Consider the following 24126-nt stretch of genomic DNA (forward strand, 5'->3'; position numbering starts at 1 on the left):
CAATCAGACAGCTTCAATAACAAATTTATTGAAAAATTAATTTTCCAATAAATTATTTTTGATGGCAGAGTTCAGATTTATTAAAACACTTAAATTATATACAAGTGCGTATTTGATGTTTTTTTTTTTGTTGAATACTGTGGCAATATCATGACACTATAGACTCTCAAAAAAGCAGGTGAATATGTTATGTCCTTCTTGTGATAAAAACACAACTCAAGAGACATAATGAGCTCATCTTATTGACTGTATAGAGAAATAATATGAATCTTCCAACCATTCCCATGAGATTGTAGGATGTAGGAAAGTGATATATAAAATTTACAAATAAACTTTCAAGTTTACAGAGTATAAGTATACCTGATGTGTTTGGTGCTAATAAAATGTAAATTTTAGCTAAGAGCTGTGTCGATATCATGCAAGACACCTTGGAGGTTCGTTACGTTTTGCAAAATGATTGAAACGGGCGCGGCGTTATAAACATGTTTTATTACTTCAATTCATCTACAAGGGATGTCGTCTTCCCTTTTATATTGTATAAACATTCTTCATGTTGAAACGAGATAATTTAAAAGTAGGTTGTGTCAAAAGATGTCATTATTTTGAATGAAGTTCATTAAATTTTGAGGGTTGCGAACTGTGTTTAACCATGTGTAGGTTTATTGCAAAATTGAATGATTTGAAGGATGCTTAGAAAATTCATATAAAATTTATTAGTTTGCATACAATATGATACAATTATGATACAAATTTAGACAAAAGTTTTGGTTCTGATATACAAATATTATTATTATTATTTATTTTTTTTTTTTTTTTGTAGGTAAACTTTAGTTCTCGGCTTGACGTTATATTTTTATAAAACTTATATGAATCTACCTTAAATCTTCAGAAAAAAACAAAGAAATTTAGAAAAAGAAAATAACTAAATCGCTGAAGCTACACATTTTTTTTAGCAAATTCTCAACTGTATTCTAATTGCTGCACCTCAAATGGACAAATTCACATGAACAATTAGACCACTTGAAAGGTCAAAGAATAAACAACAAAGCTCAACTCGTCTAATATAATTAGCTTAACAATAGAACAATTTGCATTAACCGTTAAGATTTTTCAATAAAAAAAAAGTTACACATACACCATAGTGACCCTAGTAAAAAACAAACACAAAATTATAAAAAATATTATTTTATGCAATGAAAACCTTTGCAGTTTGTTAACGCAGTTTGTTAAAGAACCAATAATAAAAAAAAGTCTATAAAAAAAAGTTGGGTGGAAGGGTGTTTTTTCGCGGACAAGAGGGAGGGGGTGAAGGTTAAAAATATAGTGAACAAAATTGTTCGTCGAATATCATCATATGACACATGTTTTTAAGGTATTTTTTGATGTTGAATTTAATTACATAAAAATAAAGTCAATACGATTGCTCTAAGAAAAGTTATTGCCGATTAAAAACAAGGATGCTTGTTTTTGACTTCAACAAGTAAAATATAACCGAAACCCATGTGAAAAACATGCTACACTGATGAAATTCTGGATGAAGGTTTAAGGTAAAGCAGGGACAAAGGATTAAAAAAGTTCTTAAAAATGTTTTTGGTGAAAGGGTGTTTTTTTGATGGGTTGAGTTAGTATCATATCATGGGTTGAAAGGTATCATAACAGCTGACTTATATTTTATTAATTTTTAAAACTTGGTGAAAAAGTTTTGGTTGGTAAAAGAATTAAAAATCTATAAAGTGTACAAAATTATTTTGAGTTAAAGGGTGTTTTTTTAAGGAAATGATGAAATTCGGAATTAGTACCACAAAAACTGCGAAAAATTTGTACACCAATGAAAATTGGTAAAAATGTTTCATTTATAATAGAAACAAAGAACCCAAGCAGTCTATACAAATATTTTACGTGAAAGGGTGTTTTTTTGGGGAAATAGGGAAAATCTTCTTCAAGTTAGCAGAGGAAGGTCAGCAGAACATATATGTTTTGTTATTGGATCTTGTAGTGCTAAGTAAGTGCCCCAAAAAATTAAATTAAGTGCTCCACTATTTTTGGAAAAAATGAATGATCTGCTAACTTCATTTAAATTTAGCAGAGCAATTACCAGAAAATGCCTTAAACTGCTAGTAAAAAATGATATAATATTTAGGTGCTAATTAAGTGCTCTAAGAATAAAAAAAAAAATTAGTTTTCTTTGATTTTCGAAAAAAAAAAAATTTCAAATTATCTTAATAATTAATTGTTCAACTAATTTAAGTTAAGTATCCCATTTTCCGAATAATTTTAAGATATTTTCCATAAAAAAAAAATATTTTCATTTTCCATACAAATTCATGTTCTGCTAACTTGAATTTGGTTTTTTTTTCAAAAAATTCCACTTTTTTCGAGAAAATTCGACTTAAATAATTGAATGTTCGACTAATTTGAATAAAGTGCTCCATTTTCCGACGAATTTTTCGAAGTTAAAAAAAAATCATTGGCTTTTTGGGACCAATTACAGATTTCACTGTCTCTTCGAAAAAAAAAAACCCTTCGACCAAACTTTTTTTATAGACTTTTTTATTATTTGTTCTTATCCCAAAAGCAAACTTTTTGCCAAGTTTCATGAGTGTAACAATTTTTTTTATTTGTTGATTTTATGTACTATTTAACCTGTACTAAAATATTTGTTTTGCATTGCTGATTATTTTTAATATACCTAACCTAAAATGCTTTTGTAAAGTTTTTTTTCGCTGATAAAAAATTTATCATTTTAGTCTTTATATAAAAGTTTTTGAAGTTTGTTTTAATTTTTTATATTTAATTTTTGAAGTTAAATTTTTTTTATTAATCCAAAATCGAATTTATTACGAAAATGTGATGAAACTTATTACTTTACAGTTTCACAGACCGGGAATTGACCCCCTGGAAACCTTAAAAATATATTATTATATTCTCAAGATCTGAATGAAATAATTTGTTATAAGTAAGTTTGTAATAAACACACTATTCATATCTATTACTAAAGAAGCAACATTATAATACTATATGCATAAATTATTCGCTTACTTAACACTTACTTACCTTTAAATTTCAATCTAACTTCTTTTCATCTGGATTTATTAATTATAATTTGTCTATTGTTCTGTTAATTTCACAAAAACAACTTCTATCTGAAGCATCTTTTTTCTTTTTTTTATAAATTTTATTCCTTTTCACAGTTGCACAGCCTTTCGAATTATAAAATGAGTGAATCTGAAAAGAAATAGAAAGTGTGTGTTTTTGGATAAAATTTGTATTGTGGTTTGATTGTTTTGTTTATTTTTTTTTTTTTTTAAGATTAACAAAATTTATTTTTTCACATTTCTATTGTCCAAAAGTTGAAACTCAAAAATAAAAATTAACAAAGATAGGAGAATAATACGCCTAAATTAGTGAAGCAAAAGAAAAAAAAAACAAAAAACAAAACAAAAAAATGATAATAAATCTCCAAAGGGGTCAATGCTGTAAAGCTCGTAGGTATAACAACTAATTATAACAACTTTCCATGGGTGGACTAGGTTTCGATATGGTGAAATGAAAAAGTTGGATTTAGTTTTTTTTCTTAAGGGGTCGAGGTTCAATATAAATTTTTTTTAGAAAATTTTGTTTTTTTTTCGAGAAACACTTACACTTTTACGTATTTCTTAATTAAATGATTTTAATTGAAATGATTTTCAAAGTAAGCTCCCTTGAAAATAATTATAAAGGCCTTCACAATGCAAATGGTTTAATCCGGCCTTTGACTATGTCTTTTAGCTTGGAATGAATAGCATGCGGATTTTCTTTTTTTTCTGCGTTTTTTTTTTTTTTTTTTTTCTTTTTAAAAGCTACGTTGCGTGTAATTAATTGGTATACAAAGAGGTGTCAGTTAGTCTTTCTGCATGGTAAACCATCAGTAAAGCGTCCAGCATAAATTGCGGTACTAACGATTATGGCCAACCACAAAAGGTAAGGTGGCTTTAGATATTCATAGTTTCTAATTAAATATTGTTGTTGTTACTATTTTTGAACAAAAGAATTTTGCAGATACCTATGTAGTATACTTTTGGAAAATGGTATTTATTTAAAATTTATTATTTCCTTATATAGTTTAAATTAATTAAATTCAATTTTTAGCTTAAAATGGTGAAAAAAAATGTTATTTTGAATACCTAAATCGTTTGTATAGCAATTTTCTTATCTTAATCATTAATCACCATCAAAAATGTAAAGTAGGAAAATTACGAATTATATGTTGTCAGTATCTTGGCTTTGAATACTTAGAATACTTTTTCTTATTTTAGTTGTACGTAATTTAAAGACATTATTATGTATTTAAATAAAAAGAATTACACAAAATATTATAAAGAACGAAGTTAAAAAAAATATATTTATCATCGATCTTGCCAGGAGTCGAACCTGGAATCTTCTGATCCGTAGTCAGACGCGTTATCCATTGCGCCACAAGACCGTTGAGATTGCGGGTTCAATATTTTTTATTGGAAATAATGACAAATCTTAATCTTATCGTTAATTATTTTTACTGGGTCGCAAGACTTTGCTCAAATGTTAAATAAAGATTCTTTTAAAGAACAACCAACGCCAAACCAGTTTTAAGTGATTAAAAATTAAAAAAATGTATGAGCAGAATATTCAGGTATATCAAAATATCGCAAGAAAAAAAGAGGCAAATCTGTCTTGCCTACAAACAAACTGCTTAGGCGATTGAAAATTCACCGTGTAGCCAGGCACTAAAGTAGAATATTGAAATTTAGGAAAATCGAAAATATGACACAAAAGAATTTTGTGCTTTTCTGTTCTAAATGGAAAAGTTGTAAAACATAAACAACTTAATATTTAGAACTCTAATGCTTTTAATAAAATATTGGTATATTTCACAGTGCTTTTAGTGCCTAACCTCTAATGAAAATTTTGTGCTCAGCAAACGTTTCACATTCATATTCAACTTTTAAAGCAAATGTACAATTTTTTTTTGAATATGTACCTACTTAAGGGGTTATATCTAGTTGTAAGTGCGAAAAAAAACGTTCTTTTTTGTGTATTTTTTGTGAAGAGCCATTTAATTATATAAACATAAAGAATACATGTACATATAGCAAATTTTATGTAGGTATAAAAAGAATTCGCAGTGTATTTAAAATAAAATGCACGACTGGGGTCGCACGAACTTGCTCTTAGAGTTAAAGTTGCTTAAATTTTTAAGACTTTTTGGAAAAAAAAAATAAAATTCGTTTAAAAAAAAAAATTAAATAAAATCTGAAATTAAATTGCCCTCCAAAACAAGTATGCAGTTTTGATTGATATATTAACATGCATTTTTAGAAAAAAAATTTTCAAAATCGTTAGAGCCGTTTTTTAAAAAACTAATTTTTTATAAATAATTTTTTGGAAAAAAAGTTTAAAAATAATGTTTAAAAATAAGTTTAAAAAAAATGGCATACCAATGCCATTTTGTAGAAATCACTAATCAACATCTAAAAACAAAATTTCAAAAAAATTAAATGTCCCGTTTTCGAAAATTTGATTTTTCAAAAAAAAATTTTCAAAATTTTATTTTTGGCTTATACTTTAATTATATAAATGCTTCTTCACAAAAAGTTTTGTTGAAATCGAATAAGCAGTTTTGGAGATAATCGGATTTGAAAAAAACGGTTCTATGGCAGGTACCGTTAATAATGATTTTCAAAAAAATTTTTTTCATTAGAAGATAGACCTTAGCTTAAAACTAACATTTAAATTTTTTAAACAAAATCGTTGGAGCCGTTTTCGAGATATTTCAATTTTACTAAAATCGGTATATGACAAGTACCGTTATTATTGTTCCAAAAAAATTAATTCCAAAAACCCCTCTGGAGAGTCGCCAAATAACGCTACATACCAAGTTTGACATCAATCGGTCCATCCGTTTAGGCTGTAGCTCCTTATACAGACAGACAGACAGACTGACAGACTGACAGACTGACAGACTGACAGACTGACAGACTGACAGACTGACAGACTGACAGACTGACAGACTGACAGACTGACAGACTGACAGACAGACAGACAGACAGACAGACAGACAGACGGACTTCCGGGACCCACTTTTTTGGTATTGTCTACCATCGTAATGTCATGGAAAAATGTTATCTCAACTTTTTTTTTTGTACGAATGCATAACTTGATATATAGTACCTATATCGCAAGTAAAAATATTGTGTTCCGTTATTTTTGTAGTTGATCTCCTAGACGACCTCTAAAAAAAGGTGTCTTGCGATTAGCAAGATATCTCTGATCCAAATCAACTAAACTTAAAAAATTTCATTTCCAGGATTGACGAATGAAGGTAATAAACAAAGGAATAGTCAAAATTTTGATTTTTGACAAAATAGCGGCTTCCCAAAGAAAAAAATCGTTTTTTTTTACGAAAATTTATACTTTAAAGTGTCTTAAAAAATCGAATTATTGTCAAAAATCTTATTCCTTCGTTCATTATCTAAGAAAATTGTGTAAAAATTTCAAGCAAATCACTCCAGCCGTTTCGGAGAAATTTTGCTCACCGACTTTGAAAGTTTACCTTATTAGTAGGTGCATACTATTTTTAAATATTTTTAAAAACTAAAAACCCAAAATTGGACATAGAACAATTCCTATACAAGTACGTTTTTTCCTTAAATAAAAAGTGGACTTAGAACAAAATATGATGGGACTTAGAACAATCAAGAATACTCGGGCTCATTTTCAAAATGCTACTTCCCTGTATTTATTGTTCTATGTCCCATTAAATTACATTATTTGCGGAATGAAATTTTTTTGACAAAAACGGTTTTCAAATTCGGAAAGAGTACCCTCAAGTTAGTAAAACTGCATCATTAACTCATTTTCGGTAAAAAGTGGATTTAGAACAATTTTGCTTTACGCCGACGATATTATGTAGGTACATTCAAAATATGCAAAAAAAAATATTTTATCTTTTTTTCAAAATTACAACTAGGTATAACCCCTTAAACAAAATAACTACTTTCAAATTTGTTGACCTAAATCATTTAAAGGCCTATTTAACATTATAGAAGCTATAAACGTTTGCCAAACAAACAAATTATAAAATACATTGGAAAACCCCGACATTACTATACATCGGACTTAAAAAGCTTTACTGGATCGAAATTTCAAAGAAATACCACAAGAACTCCTTCTTTAATTCAAACCATTAATATGTCAACAAAATCTTTTGATATGTTGGCAATGTTTTACATTAAATTATAACTTAAAAAGCCTTAGAAGTGTGTTTCTTTCTTCTTCTTCTCTTTTTTTAAATTCTGAATTCATCCAGGCAATTTAAGAATATCTTCCCTTTATATCACTCTTCTATATGGTTCTTGGCAACGTCTGAACATTATTTTGGCTCACACTTAAGTGTTAATAAACTTGCCATCCAATAATGTTTTCTGACATTCCATAAGCTTAAGGTTTTATCATCGCCATCATTGCATTTTCATTTCCATCTCATGAAATGTGTTGAATGTTTAAAAATAAATTTAACAAAAAATTCAAATTAACTCTAAACATATAAGAGTTCTAAAGGGTGTGGGATAAAATAAGTGTTTTTTCTTTCTTCAAATGTGTATTTTTCTATCCTGAGGCTACTTCGCATATCTTAAGTGAGATGATATGTTAAACAACAACAACAACAAAAAAACATGCATATTTAGGTGTTTTGAAATGTTTTTTCACATAAACAAATTATTCATGTGGTGAATTGGTTGGGAAACCATTTAGTGTGATGTGAAAAATGATGTCTGAACTGAAAATAATCAAAACTTCCTTGTGCAACTTTTTTTTTCTGTTTTTCTATTCTCTCATGGAAAAGATCGCACGCAGTTTTTATGTGAGCAAATGTAAATAAAAAATGTCTTGGCTAGAATGTGATTTATGATATTTCTGTTTATCATAATTGAATGACTTCATAACTTCACACATTCTTTGTTTTTTTTTTTTTTTTTGAAAATTGATGTCAGATGAAAAATTCTAAAACAAAAAAAACAAACAAGACAGCTGCTGCAGTTTGGAAAGATTTTCGAAATAAAAAAGTTTCAAAATGATGAGTTTAGGTTTTTGATTAAATTAGTGATGTTATTAGGAGAATTTACATCATTTAAAGAATTATTTATTGAGAAAATTACATGTTTATAAATAAATTCTTAATAAATTAAATAAAAATGCATTATCTAAATTTAATGTGATTTTATAAAATATTATGGGAAACATTTTCAAGAGTTTGCTGCTAAAAAAATTCACCTAGCAATTTCAACGGTCTTGTGGCGCAATGGATAACGCGTCTGACTACGGATCAGAAGATTCCAGGTTCGACTCCTGGCAAGATCGACAAATTCTTTTTTTTTATTTTTTTTTTTTTTAATATTATTTGCAGTTTTTTTTATTTTTCTTAATACAAAATTATTTGCAAATCCAACATTTGTGATATTTTTACTTGGTGTATAGAAACGTTGTATGGAATTGTTTGGTGTTCGAAAGAAATTCGTAAACAAGATCAATAGAAAATAGAAAAATTAAAAAAAAAAAATTTTTTGTTTTATTTTAATTTTTGTATTTATGTCAAAAATAGTTCGTTTTTAATTAGATTTTGGCAAAATGTGTTGTTTTATTTTTCAGTAAGCTTTAATTTTGTTTGAGGCAAAATATTATGTATATATTCAAAGTGCGTGCATCCAAAGTAGGGGAAGTGATCTGGAAGTAAAACGTTTTTCTTAATCCGATGCTGCACCGTCAATTTCCATGTTGGGAATGTGTCAATTAAGCTTTTTTTTCAGTATACATTTGTTTTTAAATATCTCTTAAACTTTGGATGGACTAACGACAAAATTTGGCATATATGTGGGACGAGGTGGACAAAAAAAAATAATTTTTGGGGACTTTGAAATTTTCAGTACGTAGATACACTTAGGTAGCACAGGTAAAATAGTACATAAAATCAAGAAATAAAAAAAAAATTGTTACACTCATGAAACTTGGCAAAAACATTGGTTTTGGGATAAGAACCAAGTACAAAAAAAGTCTTAAAAAAAAATTTGGGTGGAAGGGTGTTTTTTCGCGGACAAGAGGGAGGGGGTGAAGGTCAAAAATATACCCAAAAAAATTGTCAGTCGAATATCATCATATGACACATGTTTTCAAGGTATTTTTTGATGCTGAATCTAATGACATAAAAATAGCAAGAATAAAGAGTTTTCATAAAAAATATAGGTGAAAGGGTGTTTTTTCGAATAGACAGTAAAATCTGCAATTGGTCCCAAAAAGCCAATGATTCATATTATGTATGGTTTTGATGACAAATTCAACATTTATCGATAAGTTCTTCCACGTTTTTTGGCTTTTTGGGACCAATTGCAGATTTTACTGTCTCTTTGAAAAAAACACCCTTTCACCAAAATTTTTTATGAAAACTCTTTATTCTTGCTTTCTATCCCAAATTCAATGTTTTTACCAAATTAGGGTGACCCATCATTTTTGTTTTCACTCAAAAAAACACCATGATATTTTTATAGACACTTTAGATTCTTGTTTCTTATCTTAAAAGTAACATAGTTACTAAATTTCAATAGGGTACCACTAATATTACTCAAGTATTACACACTTTTTCAAATATACCCATATTTTCTTTACTTCACATAAAAAAAAAACATAAAAAACAAAAAAAAAAACACCCTTTAACCTAAAATATTTGTATGGACTTTTCAGGTTCTTGGTTTCTGTTATAAATGAAACATTTTTACCAATTTTCATTGGTGTAACAATTTTTTCCCAGTTTTTGTGGTACTAATTCCGAATTTCACCATTTCTTAAAAAAAAAACACACTTTCACTCAAGATAATTTTGTACTTTTTATAGATTCTTAATTCTTATACCAACCAAAACTTTTTCACCAAGTTTTAAAAATTAATAAAATGTAAGTCAGCTGTTATGATACCTCTTTCACACACAACTTAACCCATCAAAAAAACACCCTTTCACCAAAAATAATTTTAAGAACTTTATGAATCCTTTGTCCCTGCTTTATCTAAAACCTTCATCCCGAATTTCATCAGTGTAGCATGTTTTTCACATGGGTTTCGGTTATTTTTTAACCTGTTGAAGTCAAAAAACAAGCACCCTTGATTTTAATCGGCAATAACTTTTCATAGAGCAATCGTATTGATAATAATTTGTATGCCATTAGATTCAGCATCAAAAAATACCTTGAAAACATGTGTCATATGATGATATTCGACAAACAATTTTTTTCAGTATATTTTTGACCTTCACCCCCTCACACCCTTCCACCCAACTTTTTTTATAGACTTTTTTTGTACTTGGTTCTTATCCCAAAAGGAAACTTTTACCCAAGTTTCATGAGTGTAACAATTTTTTTTTTTTTCTTTTAAATGCCTATTTTATCTGTACTAACTGTGGTGTATGCGTAACTTTTTTTTTTTTTTGAGATTTTGAAAATTTGTATTTTCATTACATCCTAAAAATATGGTGGACAAACGATGATTTTTGATTTGTATCCATTTTTCGAGGTGGACAAACGGTGGCCGTTTGAATTTTTGAGAAAAAAATTATTTTCTTGGGGTTTTATAAAAAATTATATTTTGCAAGAAATTAATTTTGCAAAATAGTTCTATCTAAAAAGTTGAGCTTTTTAAACGATTTTTCATTTTTCAGACTTCGTATACAAAAAAAAAAATAATTTGCCCTAAAATTTGTGTGAAGCGTTGACAAACGAATATTTTGGGTGGTGACTTTATTTGACTTGATAATGTTGGGAGGATATGAATATAGGGTTTTAAAGTTATAATGTAATATGCATATGCCATAATAGTCACATATAACTTACTTATCCCAAACTTGAATAAAATTATAACAAAAGAAGCAAACGTGACTAAAAAAATAAATTAAAACATTCAATGTCTGCTTAACTCGTAACTATGTTTATAAAGTAGCAAGAACAACTAAAACAAAAATAAATTAAACAAAAGTAAGAGTTTCTCAGTCTTACCGCCAAAAATTCCGTCATAAGCCTTACGTCAGATTAATTTGTTAAGTAGGCAAACAATAATAATAATTTGCCTTTTGTTACCAGAGCTTACACCATTTTCTCCTTCACCAGTTAAAAAGTAAACTTGCGTAGAATAAAACAACAACTCTTTTATTAATTTCGCTAATTGCTTTAAATATTCATGAGGGTCGAGTTGTAATTATTATATTTCCCTACCAGTCTACGCATAAGCACTTGCAAAAATGAAACCTGTTCAACAAGAAAATGTTTGTCTTTTATTTTTGTTTATTTTATTTTTTTTTTTTTTTTTCAATTTTTGGGTGGGTTTTAATCCTTTAAAGCTTTAATACAATGTTATTAGACGATGACACAAAACAAGGGTTGTAATTTTTGTTAACACATCAGCCATGAAATAAAACTGCCAACAATCGAAATTACACGCTTGATCAATATATTCTCATCAGCCAACAGACAGGGTTATCGAACTTACGTAATTGTTCTGTGCCTATGGAACTTAAGGGGGTTGTTGGATAGAGGTATTTATGTATACATAACTCTTTTTTAACCACATTCTTTTCATCAAGGCGCAGTCGACATATTATTTTTTTCATTCCCTTAAAGAACCATCAACAAAGACAAAGAAGACAGCTATAAGACTTATGGGAACACTAATGAACTTAAGACACTGATGGTTGACTGATTAAAGTGTCTTTTCTTACTTTAAGTTCTTTTTTTACGGGAAAATGACTATATAGAAGACCCTATCCTCCAACAAAGGTGAGAGTAGATAAATTATGATATAGGGAAATAAAAAATTGCACACTTTTTCTTGCACGATTTTTGTATAATACAAACAGCAACTTGAGAAAAAAAGAAGTTAATTTTTTTTTCCTTTCACATTTCTTTCGCAGTCGTTGCTGACATAAGAAAAAGTTTGTTCATTTCTTTTTTTTTTTATTTCTAATATTTTTAATAATAAAAAAAAGATGAAGGTAAGGATTGAAAAAAAAGTTAAGAAAAAGATTATAACAGTTGTGCAGGTTTTTTTCTCGAAAGGATTACACAAGCTTTGAAAGTGAAAGACGAGTGTTAAGTGTCGTATTATAAACTTAAAATTTTACTTTTTGCGGATACAGTGTGTTCAGAAAAATAAGACATTTGATTTTGTTAGCTACTGAAGCTGAACCGAATTAATGACGTGAATTTTGGTTTTTATTCTTTTAAATCATAAGAAGTTAATGTTCGATCAAAGATCACCTTTTTTACTTAAATTCTATCAAACTGTTCAGTTTCGTAAATAGTTTCATCGAGCGGCTATACGCTGTTGATATTTTTTTACGCCGCAAAGTATGCAACTTTTAATTTTTTTAATTTTTAACTTTTGTTTAAAAATAAAAGATTTTTATTTGTATAATTTGGAATTGCTAATTTTTTTTTTTTCCTATCTTGAGGAATTCATTTTTTCAAATTTAATGATTGATAGAATATTTAAACTGATGAATAAAAACGCTTTCTGTACTTTTTGTTTTAAAAAACTACTTAAAATTATCCTTGTTCCACTTTGATATAAAAACTATCATATCCAGTGGCGTAGCTACCGCTGTATCAGTTGTATTCATGTAAAAGGGCCCCCGGGATATAGGGGCCCCAAAGATACAGATACAAAGCGTGCAAAAACATTCACTAAAATCAATAAACTTAAAATATTTTATTATTAAAATTGTTATGATAATTATTTTTTGTACACTATGTTTCTTCGCGTCGATAGTTTTTTTTTCTCCTACTACAATTTCAACATATAATCACTTTTTCAATTCGAAGACACAGAAATCAAGACAAAAGTGGGTCTCGTAAGTTCGTCTGTCTGTCTGTTTAAGGAACTAAAGTTGAAAAAAATTATTAGCAGCATAAGGGTGGAGGGAAAATTTTGGATAAATGGTATATAAGGGAAAAAATATATTGCCCACAAACAAATTGGGGGATTAACAAAAAGATCTACAACTTTTACCTTTTTTTAATAACATCAGAAATATTGAATAAAATGAAAACATGAGATTTATTTCATTTCGATTTTTATCCTTTACAAAAATGGTTTGATTTTAACAAAATGTTGCTAAAAATTACTTTATGTTTTTTTACCTATTTTAAATGTTGTCTTGTCAAAATTCGGAATTCCGTTATTTAGATTAAAACATTCTTTTTAGGCTATGTAGAAAAATTACACCTTTTTTCAGAAAATATTGAGAAAAATGGAAAAAACAAAAATACGATTTTTAAGATTGTATTTTTAATAAATGACAGTAATATTGGCGAGAAAAATTTGTATACAGAAACCAAATTATACTTTTCTAATGGCATTTAACATTCTGAATTTGAATCTAGCACTAGTGCATCTAACGTGGCAAGTTTTTTTTTGAAAAATTATTTTCACTGGTCTACCAGCCACCAATTCAATTTCAATAAAGTTTTTATTACAAAAGTATTTACTATATAGCTTTAATATAAATTAAAAAATAAATTCTGAAAAAATAAAATTTTGGAATTAAAAACAAATTTTTAGATGTTGATTAAGGGGTTATATCTAGTTGTAAGTGCAAAAAAACCTTCTTTTTTGTGGATTTTTTGTGAAGAGGCATTTCATTATATAAATATAAGGAATACATATCCATATAGCAAATTTAATATATTAAAAGAATTCGCTGTGTATTTAAAATAATATTGGGTTCCGTTATTTTTGTAGTAGATCTCCTAGACTACCTCCAAAAAAAAGGTGTCTGTCGGTGAGCAAAATTTCTCCGAAACGGCTGGAGTAATCGCATTGAAATTTTTACACAATTTTCTTAGATAATGAACGAAGGAAAAAAGTTTTTGACAATAATTCGATTTTGTAAGCCAGTTTAAAGTTTAAATTTTCGTGAAAAAAAACGATTTTTTTCTTTGGGAAGCCGCCATTTTGTCAAAAATCAAAATTTTGACTATTCCTTCGTTCATTACCTGCATTCGTCTATCCTGAAAAAGAATCTTTTGGTTTTTTTAATTTTAAGTGACTTGGATCAGAGATATCTTGCTCACCGCCACACACCTTTTTTTGGAGGTCGTCTAGGAGATCTACTACAAAAATAACGGAACCCAATATTTTTTTAAATACACAGCGAATTCTTTTAATACATTAAATTTGCTATATGGATATGTATTCCTTATGTTTATATAATTAAATGCCTCTTCACAAAAAATCCACAAAAAAGAAGGTTTTTTTTGCACTTACAACTAGATATAACCCCTTAACACTTGGTAAAAAATTACAACTTTCAACCTTTTTTTCCAAAAAAAAATTATAAAGATTTGAGGGGCTACAAAATAATTTGGCCCCTGATCATATCCTAACCTAGTTGGTTTTAAGACTTTTTTTCTCAGTCATTTTTTCTGATCATATTGAATTTGTTTATTTTTTCTTTGTGACAACCGTATCGAGTAACTGAACTTGATTTGCCAAACTTGAAAGTGCAGAATGAAAATAGATTCTTTTTGAAACTTAAAGCGTTTTGTTTTATAGGATAGGTAAGTCGAGTTGAGTCGAGTCGAGTTGAGTCGAGTTGAGTCGAGTTAAGTCGAGTTGAGTCGAGTATAGTTCAGTTGATAAGTGGAGTTAAGGGAAATCAATTTGTCACTACATGGTACTCATAAAAGAAGACTTAAATGTTAAGGCTAACTGACAATTTAAGGTTTAGATGGAAAAACTCTCTTTTCTGCTAAACTAAACACTGTTTAGTAAACAGCTTAAGCAGTATGTTTTACCAGAAAAAAAGAACACATCATCAGGACGTTGGGCTACTGTGAAGGTTTTATCTGAGCCATGGGATTTGTTATACTTATGTATGTCGATATTTTTCAGATTTCTGGCCGCTGTTCGAATGAAGGTTTTCTCAATAAAGTCATTTATGCTCTAAATTATTTACCATAATAAATATAAATTTAAAAACTTTGAAATAATGATTCAACCACTTCTGTCTTGCAACTTCCTTACAGAGATTTCTTTCTTTTATAACGCCATTAATTGAGTTGATATTTCCTCTAAACTAAGAGACAAAATTTTAATATTGTTTTCTAAAATAATAGAAATATCCTTTCTTTTTAATTTTTTTTTTTTTTTTTGTATCGCCTTTCCACTAGACTGTATCTAATAGTACACAAAACCTTCTGTTAAAGTTGCAGAAAGAACAAAATGAAACATTGTCAGCTTAAAAAGTTTCTCCTTCTTCAAAAAAAGGCGTGTTATACATACAATGAAAGTACACTCTAGTTGTCTTAAAATTCTAGTCATTTGTTTGACGTTAAGAAACGTCCCCCAAAAGAGGATAAGAGTTTTTCCTTCGCTCTTTAACTCGAAATAAATTTTTTGACAAATCCTCAAGGATAATGGTGTCATACACAATTTAATTATTAGAATTTCACTTAATACTTTATTCTGTTCTTCTTTTTCATTTTAAATAGTGGAATTATTACTGTGTGATGACAAAGACCTTCAAGGATCGTTTAGTCTTACAAATCCTTGAGTGTTTTGTATTTACATACAAAACATTTGCCTCATTTGCCTCATACTGTACTAAAAATATTACAAAGACATTCAAGGGAACCTACTTTTCATATTAAAATGCATCTTATAAGAAAAAAGAAAAATATCACCTTTAAGTGGTCATTGACTTTTTCCTTAAGAACTTCTTAAACCAATCCAAAAATCCTTATCGTTTCTTTTTTAGTTGCCAATCAGTCTAGAATATTTTCCTTGTTTATCCAGTCATTACATGTGATTAAGTTCTGTTCTGTTTTGTTTTCTTTATAAATATCTATTTTTTTTATCGTTGAGAAGCCATTTTTTATAGCCTTGGCATTTATGGTAAAACACAAAAAGATAAGTGTTCATTGTTTCATTCATAAAAGAAACAACAACATGAATTTACAAAAAAAAAATATATAAAAGAAATGAGATATGAACAACATACTTGCATTCGGATATAATCAAAAAAAAAAACTAAAAAAAAAGACTAAAAAACATTGTGTAGCTACAAGTACTTCCTCTATTTTTGTTTTGTTCATGAATGTAGATTTATCTATAGCTTTATAATAATATCTCGTCTAGTTACAAAATAATGACGTTAATCGCATTAAAATATCAAGGAAAATGCAGAATGTAAACCGAGCGCCATAATCCGAGACGAGATTTATTATCTACAAAAAAAAAAAAACAAAATTAAGTCAACTAATGGGTTGCACGAATTGGCAATCAAGACTGATGGGTAAATTGTTTAGTTAGAATAATGTTCGTAATAGCTCGCATTATTTTATAAAAAAAAAAAATAAAACATTTACCTCTTCAATATAAGCATGCTGATGCTGATGTTTTCAAAGTCAATTTTTACATTCAACCACACGTTAATATTCAATTAAGATCAGATTAAGATTAAATTGAACATTAAAAGTTAGGTACGCAACTCAGTTTCCAACGTTTTTCAATAGATAGCTCTAATGGCGAGTGTCGGTTGATTTTGACATATCAAAACTGTCCAGACAGCGTGAAAGAAGGCCAATTTTTCAAATTAAATTATGAACTGCTGAAATCCAATGAATCCAATGAATGACGATATCGACTTTAGTTGATGCGATTGAGCGTTCTATGGTACTTGGATGATGATCAGTAGTCCCGCTCACATTTAGGCGTCAAAAGATGGCTTGATTCGTAAACAGACTCAAAAAATTAACATTTTCACTTAAATTTTCATTGGGGCACAAACACAACCAGAAAGATTTGACAAAAAGTTGTAGAAAAGAATGAGCAATGCTTTGAAGGACTCATTTGTGATAATTTTGTTTTAACAATGAAGTTGCATTTTCGTTACAAAAATATCAAGATCTTAGTTGCGCACTTTTATCTTATGCTTTGGTATCAATTGTCAAAGCTTAAATTTGAAGGGTCACTGTGGCGTATGAGTATTTTTTTTTCATACATTTTATAAATAATAAAACTGGTTTGCTTATGCTAAGTATTTTTTTTTCACTATTAGTATTAAGTAAAGTTCACTCAAATGTTGTATATGCAATGAACCAAATAATAAATAAAAAAACAAGTAGATTTTAAGAAAGGATGATCAATATACGACCAAAACTTCCTATCCTTATTCAAGAAGTTCTGAAGATTCGCGAAATAGCGATTTTCATACAAAAGTCGCTATTTCGGAACTCTTCAAGGACGTATGGTTGGGTAATGCCGTGATTTAAACGTCTGGCACTAATTTATTTTCTACCAAGAGTTAGTGGTGATTTTTTAAGAGTTACCACCAGACGGTTATACTTCTTGCAAAAAATAATATTCAGACTTTTGTATGAAAATCGCTATTTCGCGACTCTTTAAGGACGTCTGGCAAGGGTAATGCTGCGAATAAAACGTCTGGGACCAAACTTTTTGGAATCAAGGTATCGCCCTCTATCGGCTCTATTTGAATTAAAGTGGTTATACACAGAGAAAAATAGACCACATAAAATAGAACAAAAACAATAAGATTTCTCTATGGTTTTCATCCAATAAGGAAACCTTATTAAAACAATCGGGTTTTCCTTATTGTTTTAAAATCTGCAAAAAAATAAAAAAAACGATGACTATTCTGGGAATCGAACTGGAGACTTCAAATCATTAGTCGCCCACCTTACCACCTGAACCAACCTGCCATGAAAATATTGATCGCGATTTTTGTTCTACTGCTAAGTTGCAAAAAAAAATCAACTTTTCAGTCAAATTTTAATAAGATTTTCTCTATAAAAATAATAAGAAATCTCCTTAAAAAAACCTTATTAATCGTTGATTTTAATAAGATTTCCTTATGAAATGTATGGACGGTAAAACAATATGGCAATCTGTTAGTTTTTAGCGGGTCATATTTTTCTCTGTGTATATTCCACACAAAAATCGGAAAAAATGCATTTTTCAACTCCCCATAAACCATAAAATGCATGATACAAAAACACACCATGGAAAAACATCACACATTGAAGAGGATGACTTTTTGGCAAAGAAGCAAGGGCAAATATGGCACACCTCGATTAATATGAAGGAGTATACATTTTTCAATTTAGTTGCCTAAAAACAAATCTTGTAAAAGTCTTTTGTAGACAGTAATGAAACGAGGAGAGGGATAGAAATATTATTTTGTTGCATTTAACTTTTTAGCAACATTTTTAAGTTATTGTTTTAAAAAAGAAATCCTCTGTGTCCCGCTTAGGGTTGCCAACTTTTTTAAGAAGGAATAGAGTATATTTGATTTCAGAGATGAAAAAAAAGAGTACATTTGAAAAAAGGAGAGTACCATTTATTTCAAGTCTTGAAAATGAATTTTTGTTGCTTCTTACAGCACATAACAATTTTTTGTTGTTTTTTTTTTTTTAATATGTGTATCGTGTATGATTAAACGTTCAAATTCAAAATTCATATACATTAAGAGCTCATTTTTGATCAATTTCAACGAAGCTCTATTCCTCTCCTCTCGCCATTTCATATTCAAGACCGAAAATTCTCTCTCCGTGAATGCTGAAGTGGCAAGAACAGATAGAATATGGCTTACAATTTTTGCAGTTATCAATATAATTCATCGAAATAAAAATATATAAGAAGGTTAACTCAATTTTAAATACCTTGATATTTTACAAGAAAAAATCTAATATTTTGCGGTCTTAAACAAAACAAAGTAAAATAGAGAACAGAATTTGAATTAAAAAAAAAAATTAAATTTTAGTAAAAAAATTCAATTTTAAGTTTGACTAAACACAAAACAAATAGGTCGTACCTACTAAAACAACGAAAAAAATTATAGTGTTTTGTACTCTCTAAATTACAATTGTTCAAATTTAGAAATTATAAGGTCGAATATTTTTAGCCTCGTTTTTTTTTTCATTCAATTCTATCTTTAGAAATATGAAAGTTATCCACCAATTTGTAAACGTTAAGATGCTCATGTTTATGTGGTGGTACACTCAGCCTTAAGTAAAAAAAAGAGTATTTTGACGTACTCTATCAGAGTTATAGATTATAGAGTACACATACGTGAAATAGAGTACAATATTCTTTTTTAGAGTACGGTTGGCAACCCTAATAACGATCTAATAACGATTTGGAGAAACGATACGTTGAACATACATACTTTTGGATTGAAATCAATTTAATTTTTTATTTTTCAGTTATACTTTATAATTCTGTGGCCACAACCAATAACCGCTTAAGTCGAAAAAGAAAACAAAATTAAGTTTTACTATAATGCACCGCATTTTTTAATTTACCTCAAAAACAACTCAATCTTTTATTAACTCAATGTAGATGGTTTTAATCTATCGTTTTTTATAGTTAAAACAGTAAAAATATGTAGACTTTGAATTGGAAAGCATCATAAGACCACTGAAAATTTTTTGTCTTAACTCACTTAAGCGGTTATTGGTTGTGGCCACAGAATTTAACGTTAAAATCTAATGACAAAAGCTCAAAATTAAGTTAAAATGTTAAAATTGGTCAAGTCAAGTTGAACTCAAATTTGATACGGGAAGTCAATTTTTCATTAAATCTAATTTTGATGTGAAATTTAATTTTGAAAATCCTGTAAAAATAAAACTCTGAAATGTTGGCGTTGGTGAAAAGAAGTAGATTTCGTAATTTTCAGTTTTCTGCTAATTTTATACTTATGTTGAACTCAGTTTTATATGTTTGAATGAAAATATGTGCCCTTGATTATGAAAGTGGACGAAGTCACTTTTTGCATTGTTTAAAGAAAAACTTACATAATAATTTTCTTATAACGATTTAATTATATTTCTTTTATGAAATCACTAGAGGAGCAATAAAGAATTTTATTTACTGCAATTTCGCTTTCAGATAAACTTTACACCTGAAATAATAATTATTTTAAGGCTAGATTTGAGGCCATTTTTAGGAGTTACTTAGTCCACTTTCATAATTAAGGGCACATTATATCAGAGAATTAAGAATTGGAAAAAAACTTGATTGGGTAAGTTAAAAAAAAAAAACTTTTTCAACTTAAAAAAAAAAATTTTTTTTAATTTTATGTTTGAAATTTTTTTTAAACTCATTGCAAAAAATTTGTTTAAAAATAAGATAGTAGTGTAAGCTTAAGCTTTTAAAAAAATTAGTTTTTATTTTTGTAAGTGTTGCCATTGTCCTTAAATAATTTTTTTTTTTTTTTATTTATTTTTATTTATTAAAATTTTTAAATCAAGGAAGATTTTATGTTTAAATCTCAAAATCTTACACATTTCTTCAGTATCAAATGCAATTAAATATCACAATATTTGAATAAAATTGTTTTACAACAAATTTCTTCATATGTGATCAATATTTAAATTATTTTTTTGTTTATGAATCCACAACATACCCTTAAGGTGCCTATATTGCAATTATAAGAAGACAAAAAAAACTACCAACAACTGTATGAAAAGAAAGGACGACAAAATAAAAGGTTTCGTATATATTCGTGGTCAATGAAGAAGCAACCATTTTACCGGATGGGCATTTAGAATCCAACAAATAACAACAAAGAATGAACAACTACAAAAGAAGAATCCGTCGTCAAAACAAAAACCAAAAACAAAAAAAAACCTAAGAATGACATACAAGAAAGTCTAATCTATGAGATATGTTCATTGTGTTTGGATCGGATGCGGATTTTGTATCGAGAACATATAAATTGCTTATTAGTGTGTCGCCGCTCTTTTTTTTTCTCTATTCAAGACTATAAGATTCTGAAGCATCATCAAGAACAAGGCAACTCTGTTCTGTGCACGGAAATGGAAAGCGAAGTGAGGCAGCGATCTCCCTTTGCAACAGCGAAAGCCTATAGAGATAGTCAAACTGCTAGGCTAGGCTAGGCATTGTGTATCATCAAAAATGGTCTGGCAAAGAGTTAGTGAAGCGTTAACATGTAACAACAGACAAACAAGAGTAAAAAAAGAGATACAAACGAACATGTTAGGAGGAGTGTTTTTTTTTTTTTTTTTGTTATACGTATAGAATACTATAATGCGGGTTGGGGATTGGATTTTATTCTTGCCACGGGAAGTTGGAGGCAGTAATGAGCTTTGTGCGATGTAGCTTCATCACATAGCCATATATGGTTTGGAGTCATTGTGCGATGTGAAGAACGGCGTATAGAATTTAATTTAAAAAAAAAATAAATAAACACACACAGACTTAGAAGCTGGAAAAACAGAAAAAGAAATATAAAATTATAAAACCTGTCCAAAGATAAATTTGACAATTGTAAATCTTTTTTGTTAATTGATTGGAAAAACAGCTTTTTTAAAGTAAAATGATACTTGAACAGGTGTGTTTGGGTGCAGTGTAGAACAGATCAGGTTATTCAATCATTTTTTTTATAATTTATTTGATTAAAATGATGAGATAAATGGGGACAGTAACCTTTCATAAAAAAGGGTTTTTTTTTTAATCGTGTTTTCGTTTTAAGAACGTTTTCTTTTTTGTTGACAGTTGTCCGACTGAATTCTTTGAAACTTTATCATTCCAAAAATTTTTGAATTAAATAAATTTTAAGCCACAAAAAAGCAAAACCACAAAATTTCTTTCGAAAATAAAAAAGAAAAACGAATGCAATTCAGAAAAAGCAATATTTTTCACCACAACATGGTTTTTATCTTCAGTTTTTTCCTTACATTTAAAATGTACAAAATACCATCATTTTTCTTATAAAGTAGATCCTTAATCTTATACTCATATACACTGCAATTGTGACCTCTCCTCAAAAAAAAAAACACTTCAATTTTGCTCAAGGGTTCGAATTTCTCCTCTTTAAGATACGGGCACTATGGGCAAAAAAGCACTACACAAAAGATACAAAACACAGAGACCAAAACCAAAAGATGGAACTTAACACTAGAGTTAGCCACTTTTTTTTTGGTTTTGCTTATTCAATTCGAATGCTATACACAACTCGGAGAGATTAAATAACACCATCATCAGGTTAGGCAGATATATTCAGGCTTTGTTGTGGTTGGTCGTATATCTGCATCTACATGAGAATGTGTTCAAAAGATATTTCCAAACAGATACACGTAGCTGTAATTAAACTTTGCCGTAAATTCAAGTGAGTTGAAGTAGATATAGAGTTTGGAGGTTTGTCTGATGAATAGGGTGTTCTATAGGAATTACAACAGATTTGTATGTTGTGAATAAATCGTACCTACTTAAAATTTCGGTAGATTTCTTGAAGAAAAAAATCCTGTAGGACTGGCAGCAGTCTATTTTCACCCGCTTAGGGAAAAAAGAGACAACTTTTACAAAAATTGACCTGAAACTTCTTTACGTTTTTTGCCCAAAACTATCTCTTAAAAGGTGTCACATTAAACATTTTTTTCATAGCCTATAACTAGCGGACAAGTAAGATACTTTTAACGATACCTCATTCGTCAAATGGTGATAAGTAGTTTAGAAGCTATGAGGGAACAAACATACCCACCTACAAACAAACCAATTAAGTACCAATTAACCCTTTTTTTTTGCTTGTGTTTAGTACCTAGGTAAAAAAATTATCCCTATTAGTATAAACAATTGAATAAAAATATTGTTTTGTTCTTTTAAAAAAAAAATTGAAATAATACCTTTTATTTTTTTAATATTCAGTTTGAAAAATAAATAAAATGCACGACTGGGTCGCACGAACTTGCTCTTAGAGTTAAAGTTCCTTAAATTTTTAAGACTTTTTATATAGAAATTTGGAAAAAAAAATATAAAATTCGTTTTTAAAAAAAATAAAATAAAATCTGAAATCAAATTGCCCTCCAAAACAAGTATGCAGTTTTGATTGATATATTAAGATGCATTTTTAGAAAAAAAAATTTTTAAATCGTTAGATCCGTTTTTTAAAAAACTAATTTTTTATAAATAATTTTTTGGAAAAAATGTTTTAAAATAAAATTGGTATGCCATTTTGTAGAAATCTATAATCAACATCTAAAAATAAAATTTCAAAAAATTCAATGTCCCGTTTTCGAAAATTTGATTTTTCAAAAAAAAAAATTTTCAAAATTCTTTTTTAAATCCAAAAATTATTTTTTTGGAAATTTGTGTTTTTGGTTTATATTTAAATTGTATAAATGCTTCCTCACAAAAAGTTTCGTTGAAATCGAATAAGCAATTTCGGAGATAATCGGATTTGAAAAACAAACGGTTCTATGGCAGGTACCGTTAATAATGATTTTCCAAAAAAAGGTTTTTCATTAGGAGATAGACCTTAGCTTAAAACTAACATTTGAATTTTTTAAACAAAACGTTGGAGCCGTTTTCGAGATATTTCAATTTAACTAAAATCGGTATATGACAAGTACCGTTATTTTTGGTCCAAAAAAATTAATTCCAAAAATCCCTCTGGAGAGTCTCCAAATAACGCTACATACCAAGTTTGACATTAATCGGTCCATCCGTTTAGGCTGTAGCTGCATATACAGACAGACAGACGGACTTCCGGGACCCACTTTTTTGGCATTCTCTACCATCGTAATGTCATGGAAAAATGTTATCTCAACTTTTTTTTTTGTACGAATGCATAACTTGATATATAGTACCTATATCGCAAGTAAAAATGTGTTTTTTTTTTACAAAAAAGTTAAAAAGTATATGAAAGACGTTTAAAATTCAATTGATGAAATAGGCTTTTTACTTTCGAGAAAATTGCTACTCTGTTAATCGGGAGATTTTTACTTAAACATAACTACCAAAACTTTCGGTTAAATTTAATTTATGAAGTTCTAACAAATATTGGTTTAATATTAATAGCAATAGTTTTTAAAAAATATAAAATTAGAAAATAAGAACACCCTATATTGATACATTTGAGAACAAGAATTGAATGAGCAATACAATTCGCAAAGTAGAAATTAATTTGTATATATATATTTTTTTTAAATTTTTAATTTGTTATTTACCAATGATCTCGGATGGACATATTGTGTACATCTGTTTGAAGCAACGGCACTTGAATTTGTATCAACAACAACTGGAAATAAAAATTGAA

General features: G+C 28.5%; 1 protein-coding gene and 2 non-coding genes across 3 annotated transcripts in view; 1 reads left to right on the forward strand and 2 right to left on the reverse strand.

The window, feature by feature from the left end:
* LOC129919851 (putative mediator of RNA polymerase II transcription subunit 26) overlaps positions 1-24126 on the reverse strand; it is a 157246-nt gene that overhangs the window by 107226 nt on the left and 25894 nt on the right. The window contains exons 3-4 of the mRNA XM_056000936.1: positions 24038-24108; positions 3055-3225 (exon numbers count right to left, since the gene is read on the reverse strand). The gene's annotated coding sequence lies outside the window, so the exon portion shown is untranslated. The remainder of the gene's footprint in view (positions 1-3054; positions 3226-24037; positions 24109-24126) is intronic.
* Trnar-acg (transfer RNA arginine (anticodon ACG)) lies at positions 4390-4462 on the reverse strand. Its single transcript has one exon. It is a non-coding gene; the product is annotated as a tRNA-Arg (tRNA).
* Positions 8304-8376, forward strand: Trnar-acg (transfer RNA arginine (anticodon ACG)). Its single transcript has one exon. It is a non-coding gene; the product is annotated as a tRNA-Arg (tRNA).

Source organism: Episyrphus balteatus, chromosome 4 (genome assembly GCF_945859705.1).
Source record: "Episyrphus balteatus chromosome 4, idEpiBalt1.1, whole genome shotgun sequence".
NCBI classification, from domain to species: domain Eukaryota; kingdom Metazoa; phylum Arthropoda; class Insecta; order Diptera; family Syrphidae; genus Episyrphus; species Episyrphus balteatus.